Below are 7,899 nucleotides of genomic sequence, written 5' to 3'. Positions count from 1 at the left end.
CTTGGGTTGAGGATTATATATTTTTGTCCAACAGGTGCCCTTTAAGTACATGAACCCATTTAGTAGAAGCAGTACATTTTTAGTATGTAATGCTTTATAGTCCTATTGTCTCATAACACTTTTTAAACGTACTGTAATAGGAATTGTTGAGCCTATGGCTGCTGCGCTAAAATAGTTGACACTTTGGGGCTAATGTTACAGTGGTTACTACATGGTAAGATTATAGCAAATCCAGAAGTCTTACAAATCTCTTTCTGTGGCTGTACTGCACAGAATGGAGTTTAACTGCCCAAAATAACCATATCTGATGGAATGATAGACTGATCAGCAGCAAATGCTTTGATCAATGTACCAGTTCATTAAAGCACTTTCCTGGCAGTGATTACCTGATATTAATAACAAATGAATGAGTAAAAATGTATTGGTGAGGTGTTGATCAAGTTTTGATACTTTTTCACCCATGGTCACTAGTAAGCCCTGTGTATAGATCTGGTGAGGGATTTTTGTATACAATTTATGTGTGTAACAGATCTAGTCTGGAGTTTATGGAAATAAGATCAAAAACAAGAGTTTGGTGTGGTGCATTCCCACCCTACTTTTAATTTGTTTTGGCCAACAACCATTCTATCATGTTTGACCCTCCATTTATGGGGGCAAAGGTCCTGTATGGGCAGTTTAATATCCCAAAGAAACTTATAGCTGGAGGGGGGCACTTATTGGGGGGCATAATAAATGATCTGTTCCATAAAAACAAGTACAAGTATCTGGTATATTTTAAATTATATAAACATGCATATTGAATGCCAACCTGGTTTTGGCTTCATTACACATGCTCCTGCTCAACACTTTTGGGCCCCTTAGTGCTCTTGCTCTTGCATCCGAGTGTCAGACCATCTATGTATAATGATAATCATGTCTATTATAAACTGGCAATTCCATCTGACATTTAGACCATAAATCCCATATTAAATACAAACTATAATGTCTGCCCCACTGGATTATCTTGGGTGGGATGGAATGTGTGCATGCATCTGCATAATAATGCATGAGCTCATGTTTAATAGATTAACCTCAGTTGTTAGGAAGAATTAATATTTTCTTTTAAAGGTTACAGAGTGTTTTCTAGTTAAAAAGCAAAAAGTTCCAGGTGTTAGTTTTGGCTCAGCTTCTACTCTAATTGCAACTGTAACTCAACAGAAAATACAAATAAGAACATCCATATCAAAGCCCCTCCTATGATGTATAAACTTTATACTGCCCAGTGGCATAAGCTGAATTGAGAAAAGAAATCAATATTCCTGCAATTTATAGATGCTTGGGCCCACCCTGACTATGCTGTTAGAGTTCCTTCCCATTACACAGCCTACATGTATATTTACAAACAGTGCAGTCACCATTGGTGTAATCATGTGCAGTGAAACTCTGTGCAAGTCATTTTCAGCTGAATGTTTGCAGACAGTAAGTAACACTGGTTGCGAGTTTGATATGGAGTTGCCAGGGTGGCTTGTACTTGTAGTGTCACTACTAATGCATAGGCTTTTGGGGAAAGTGAACAACCATTATGAACTGATATATGAGTTAAGCAGGAATTGTAGGGTTGACCCCGATTTATCTTGGCAATATTTGTTAGGGAGAGTGTTTAAAACATATGTCATCTAGTGATGTGCATGTCAGGAAAAAAACTCAACCTGTGCTTAACCCACAGAACCTTAACCGGCACCTGAGCCTAACCTGCAAAATGTTGCCATTGTAGCACCAGTACCCATGACATCTCGATCTGTCTGCTTCTTTCTGTGTGTGCCTCTGGCATGAAATCTTTGGGAGTAGAGTATTTTCCCAATCTAGTTCCTTGAAGGGGAGAACCCCTCCACTGAGACACCTGCAGAGAGGCTAGCCTGACCTGATTAGAAAGCCAAAGCAACTGTTTTTCCTATAAAGTTTTGTTAAATGTGACATAACTGGGTCCAGGTTGTAGAGTGGCACTGACCACTGTGCCAAAAATCTATATTTATGTGAGGCCACAATAATTTTGTATTACTTATGTTTCTATTCAGGCCCTCTACTATTCAGTCATAACAGTTAAATTAAAGATGAACTACCCCTTTAATTGAAAATTATTATTCTCTTTGGTTGCTTTCTGGATGCTCGGGGTCAGAGATAGCTAGCAATTGTCTTGGAATCTCACTGCCTACATGAAACGAAATGTCCATTTTAAGGCAAACTTTAATCCAGTAAAGCTTACTGTGTTATTCACAGCCTTATTGCAGTTATGAATACAAAGGTAAAGTAAAAACCGTAAAAACAACATGTGCCAGAACAATTTAATATCAACAGAATGCAAGGATTGCTTCACAGTGTTTCCTGATTAACACACTGGCAGTTATATATAAAAAAATAATAATAACTGGCTATCAGTGCCAGCTCTTGCCTAATCTTTGGGAGTAGTTCCTTGAAAGAGAGAACCCTCCACTGAGACACCTGTAGGGGACTAGCCTGACCTGATAAGAAAGCCAAAGCAACTGTTTTTCCTATAAAGTTTTGTGAAATGTGACATAACTTGGTCCAGGTTGTTGAGTGGCACTGACTTTCTCTTTAATCCAGTAAAGCTTACTGTGTTATTTACAGCCTTATTGCAATAATGAATAAAAAGGTACTGAGGTACAGTAAAAATACCATGTGCCAGAACAATTTAACATCAACAGAATGCAAGGATTGCTTCACAGTGTTTCCTGATTAACACACTGGCAGTTATATATAAAAAGAGTGCCAGCTCTTGCCTAATCATGGTGCTACAGAAACAACTATTTCTCTTTACTAATCTTAAAAATAGCTTAGTCTTTGTGATCTTATGTTTTCTTAAGAATTGTTCATTCTTTATTATACTAGCGTCATATCAGGGTATCTGATTTTCCAGTGAAATTAAGTCAGTAGAACTGCTTCACAGTTGATTCCATCCAGGTACAATCAGTACTATTCTTAGAAAAAGTCTGTGCATTGCAGACAGGCTGAAGGTACTGTACCTGGGAGGTTTGGAAGAAAAAATATATTTGTTTTCTAAATCAGAAGACAGAAAGATGTTATATTGTAAAGGTGTATTGTAAAGTAATTTGTTGTCCTGTAATTCCCAAGAGTTTCTTGAAGGAAATAATAGGAGAGTTAAAGCTCACATACAGTAGGTTAAATGGTCTGTCAGCTTCTCTTGTTGCCACAATTTATCTAAACAAAGGGGCAAATTCACTAAATTACAAAGCGACTAACGCTAGCACAAATTTGCCAGCGTGACGTCATTTCATTACTTTGCCAATTTACTAACGGGTGCTGGCGTAAATTCGCTAGTGAAGTGGACCTACTCTAGCGCTACTTCGCACCCTTACGCCAGACTAAATTGCGCTATGGCACTAACTTGCGCATTTTACTGAACGTTACCTCTTGCGCCAGACTTGCCTTCACCACCTCAGACCAGGCCAAGTGCAATAGAGTAGATAGGGATTGCTTGAAAAAAAGTTTACATTTTTTCAAAGTCCCAAAAAACGCTGGCGTCTTTTCCTTTTTTAAGGGTGATAGGCTGAAAAAGATCGTAAATTTTTTTGGGGGTACGCTCCTTCCCCCCTACATTTCCTAACATATGGCACCTAAACTATACAGTGGGCACATGTATAGGGCAAAATAACAACTCTATTTTATCTCATGAAGCTTTCCCAGACTTGTGTAGTGTAATGTATTGTTGCTACATATACGTCCATTGTACTTTAACTTGGTGCCGTATGCAAATTAGGCACCGCTAGCATAACTGCGCTTTCCTTGACGAATTAACGCTGGCGCAACTTCACTACCTTTCGCCTCCCTGAGCGCAACTTTGGATTTTAGTGAATTACCGGCGCCCTGGCGAAACTTCGCCATCGAAGTGCGCCAAAGTTTGGCGAAGCCTGCGCTAGCGCAACTCCGCTGGATAGTGAATTTGCCGCAAAGGGTTCATAGACACTGTGAACCATGAAGGGGTTCTTTTCCTGTACTATATGGCACATATGTATCAGTGTGTTTATGGAACACAACCATCAAAACGACTGAAGATAAGAATAATGGCTGTTCCAACATGATACACAATCACACATTCAATATGCATGTACAGTGTTTTATCTGGCATCTTTTGGAAACGTACAGTGACTTTAAAACTGAATGATTTAGGGTGTAGGCTTTGTCCCTGGCAACTTATCGGCTCTGTTCATTGTGTTTCCCAAATATGTTTGTTTCACATAGACAGGATCAGTAGAACCAGAGAAAGCTGAATCACTGGGTGTTTGTAGAAATTAATGTGTTAATACATTTAATTAAAAGTTTTAATCAAGTATGGTTTCATACAACATAAGCGATAACTGGCTTTTATTGCTTCTGCCTTCTTGCATATTAGACAACATGTAAACGACATTTGATAATGTTAAATAAGAATAAGGCCCTTTCATTGACCTTCATTCTCTCTGCAGAAAAAAAATTTGCAATGATTTTTGGAAAGTTAGCATGTGTAAACCCTATATCAAGATGAGGGAATCAAAAGCAAATACAATTTAAACAATGACCTGTTTACTGCTTGATGATACAATCAGGGTAAATCAAGGTTAATGATACAGAACAACAAGGAGTTTGTAATAAGAGGAGACATCCATCATACAAACAACAACAATGGGCCAAACACACAAGCAGCAGATAAAATGATAAAGTAAGTCAGGTGTACAAAGAACTCTTACCTGGACTTGGAATGGGACAGGTAACGTGAGAGAGTTCATTATAGAACGACAAACAAATTGTGTGATACTGAAAAATCTTACCCCCCTGAGTTGTTAAAGGAACTTTTTTTTTTTTTTGTAACATATTTTTTATTAGCAAGAAAAGGAGTCATACATAGTCATGAGCCGTACAAAATAACACAAGTCATCACAAACAGTGTTGAACAATTACAGTATAATGTAAACATTGACAATCATTTTTTATTTTTTAGGGTTTTTCAGTTATTTAGCTTTTTGTGTAGCAGTTTTCCAGTTTAGTAATTTAGCATCAGCTATCTGGTTGCTAGGATCTTATTTACTCCTGCACAGGGGTGATTTTGGCAATACGCCCCCATGCCACACCCCACATCACGCCCCACGCCACGCCCCCAGGCATGACATTTTATGTTGTAGCGTGAATTATTTGCAGTGTAAACAGTGTCATTTAGAAATAAAAACTACACCATAAAAATCATGACAGAATCCCTTTAAGTTACAGTACCTTGCACTGTTAAAAAAGCCCTCTGAAAAACAGATAAGTTAAAGGAAAACTATACCCCCAAAATGAATACTTAAGCAACAGATAGTTTATATCATATTAAGTGGCATATTAAAGAATCTTACCAAACTGGTAAATTTATTTAAGTAAATATTGTCCTTTTACATCTCTTGCCTTGAGACACCATTTCGTGATGGTCTGTGTGCTGCCTGAGAGATCACCTGACCAGAATACTTCAACTCTAACTGTAACAGGAAGAAGTGTGGAAGCAAAAGACACAACTCTGTCTGTTAATTGGCTCATGTGACCTAACAAGTATAGTTTGATGGTATGTTTGTGTGCACAGTGAATTATACGATCCCAGGGGGCGGCCCTTATTTTTTAAAATGTCAACTTTCTATTTATGATTACCCAATGGCACATACTACTAGAAAAGTATATTATTATGAAAATGGTTTAGTTACATGAAGCAGGGTTTTACATATGAGCTGTGTTATGCAATATCTTTTTATAGAGACCTACATTGTTTAGGGGTATAGTTTTCCTTTAATATGTGACAGTGTTGCTTCCGTTGCAAGGAGAAGAGTCAAGCAGAATAAGTGTAGGATGATTGGAGATACAGTAGAAACTTTAGCATTAATGTTACACTATAGATTATAACTGCATTAAAACTTAATGGGTAATGATGGGCGAATTTATTCAGCAGGTGCGAATTTGCGCGATTCGCTGCCGGCGAATAAATTTGCGAAATCGCCGTGAAAATTCGCCGGCACTGTTTCGAAGAATTTCTTGGCGAAACGAATTTAGGTATCATAGTGCATGTCAAGTTCACTTTTAGTATGTTATAGAATGGCCAATTCCAAACAAATTTTCAATTGATCTTTATTATTATTTTTTAAAAATTAGCCTTTTTCTTCTGATTCTTTCCAGCTTTCAAATGGTGGTCATTGATCATTTCCATCTAAAAAACAAATGTTCGGTCAGGCTAAGACATTTACAAAGGTAAATGCAAAGGTAATTCAGACCCTGGCAACCAGACTGCTGAAATTGCAAACTATAGAGCTGCTGAATAAAAAGCTAAATAACTCAAAAAACAATCACACGATTGCTTCGTGGAGCTGATGACGTAAGGAGCGTAGCTCTGCACTACTGCGCAGGTACTCACGCACAGGGGTGCTTCGCCAATGAGGCAAGTTGAGGCTGTCGTCTCAGGCGGCAGCGCCCCACTAGGTACCAGGGGTGGCAAAAATGCTGCTCCTGGTACTTTAAGAGCGAATTTCCGGGGTAGGGGGGCAGCAGCAACTGCTGCTGCCTCAGGTAGCGGAGGGGCCAGGATCGCCCCTGCTCATGCACCAGACAAGTTTGGGCAGCAGCAGCAGGATTGACAGAAGCAGCGGAGCGCTGCGCAGTTATGCATGCACTGGGGACAAGTGAGGGCAGCAGCAGCAGGAGGGAACTGACGGAGGGCACATATTTAATTTACACTACTGTCTGACAAGCAAGTTTTTTTTTCTTTTAATGTATTAATATGCATATATTACAGGGGCTAAAATGCCACTCCTTGTGTTGACCCAAATTTTGCCACCTGAGGCGAGATTCTCAGGCCGCCTCATTATAGAAGCACCCCTGCTCCTGCAACAAGGAAATGGGCTAAAGGAAAACTATATCCCCAAACAATGTAGGTCTCTTTAAAAATATAATTCAGAAAATAGCTCATATGTAAAATCCTCTAAATAAACCATTATCATAAAAATATATTTTTCTAGAAGTATATGCCATTGGGTAATTCTAAACAGAAAATTTCCATTTTAAATACGAAGGGCCACCCCCTGGGATTGTACGATTCACATAAACAAACTTAGGGCACACATACATGTTAGGTCACATGAAACAATTACTGGACAAAGCTCTATTTTTTACTCCCACACTTCTTCCTGTTACGTTAAAGCTGCAGTATTTCTGGTCAGGTGATCTCTGGGGCATGAGACAGACCGTCACAAAAGGGTGATTCAAGGTAAAAGTGGCAAAAACGGGCAATATTTACTGATATCTATATTCCAGTTTGGTAAGATTCTTTAATAAGCCACATAATATGATATAGGTTATAGGGTTGCCTCCTTTGTGCAGCTCACGATCTGGGCAGGGGGCGGGCCATGATACCATAGGGCGAGTCAGTGATGTTGTGGTCAGTCATCACATCACAAGAGTGGGGCTATGATGTGCCAATCCGCGATTGGCTGGTCGCCATGTCAATCAAGGGAGATCCTGCCCGGTCTTTCCTTATTTGGAAAACAGGGCAGACTGTCTTGACCCAGGCAGACCTTATGAAAACTGGGCTGTCCAGGTCAAATCTGGACAAGTGGCAACCCTAGTCGCTTAAGTATTCATTCTGGGGGTAAATTTTTCCTTTAAATGAGAGATGGGAGTATGAATAAGAGAGGAACTGCATAGAAAGATATGCAATAAAAAGTAACAATAAAATTATATCTTTTGTAGTTTTTGGCTGCTGGGGTCAGTGACACCCATTTAAAAGCTGGAAAGAGGCACAAAAGGAAGGCAAGAATCCAAAAACTAGAAATAATGGAAGACAATTGCAAACTTGTTAGGAGCAGGGCATTCAATGACATACTAAAAGTCAAC

Source organism: Xenopus laevis, chromosome 3S (assembly GCF_017654675.1).
Source record: "Xenopus laevis strain J_2021 chromosome 3S, Xenopus_laevis_v10.1, whole genome shotgun sequence".
Taxonomy (NCBI): Eukaryota; Metazoa; Chordata; class Amphibia; order Anura; family Pipidae; genus Xenopus; species Xenopus laevis.
Note: the sequence above shows the minus strand (reverse complement) of the source record.